This window comes from Ailuropoda melanoleuca, chromosome 20 (assembly GCF_002007445.2).
Source record: "Ailuropoda melanoleuca isolate Jingjing chromosome 20, ASM200744v2, whole genome shotgun sequence".
NCBI classification, from domain to species: Eukaryota; Metazoa; Chordata; class Mammalia; order Carnivora; family Ursidae; genus Ailuropoda; species Ailuropoda melanoleuca.
This window is the reverse complement of record NC_048237.1, coordinates 30,902,935-30,903,754: the sequence shown is the minus strand read 5'-3', so window position 1 is coordinate 30,903,754 and position 820 is coordinate 30,902,935.

Here is an 820-nt window from a genome sequence, read left to right as displayed (position 1 = left end):
GAGAGGTATGCTGAATTTAAGGGCTCATGCTAATGGAGTAAAGCAACGACACAGATGATTCATAACATCAAATAATCTAAAAGTTATTGAAGTATATTTTATATAAATAAACATATTTTTATGTGACACATAAAACATATTTTCCAGTGTATTTACAGTAAATAAATTTTCCTAATTGCTTTTTGCTTGGGTTAACAGTAACATCACGGAGTTCACATTCTAGTAAAGCACAGTGGTTAGTCAATAAAGAAAGATACACCTAGAGTATGACAGATAGTATGGGAAGGGTAATTAAGTATTTAAAATTTCACCCAGATAATGCAAGTAACAAAAATTCTCCACTGAGCTAAGAAATATGGGCTAAGGATTAAGATCACCCTAATGAACGTGAATCTCAGAATTCTATGGTTAATACATAACTGCCTTGTTTTTGGTCCACAAAATCCATGAAAGCTAGGTAAGATTCCTAGGAAAGGTAGTGATTGGGCAGGAGTTTTCTCACTGATGGAATACTCTTCATCTGTTGACACAATGGATAAATCAGGAGGTTACAATTTACACCACTGACACAGGTTTGCTATTGATGATAAGGTTTATTTTTTTTTCCACTACGTGGTATTTGATTTTCATGTGTAGTCACATGTTTGTCTAACCCTCAATCAAAAGGCAAATAACAGAAACCTGAAATTCTTTCAGAACACACATTTGACGTGCCTCATAAAATTCACGGATGTATTTGTCTTCAGTGTTACTTGCATGCAAAGGACCCAACATAGAGGGTACACCACCCTCCTTCTACACTGAAACTCCTGCTTGAAGG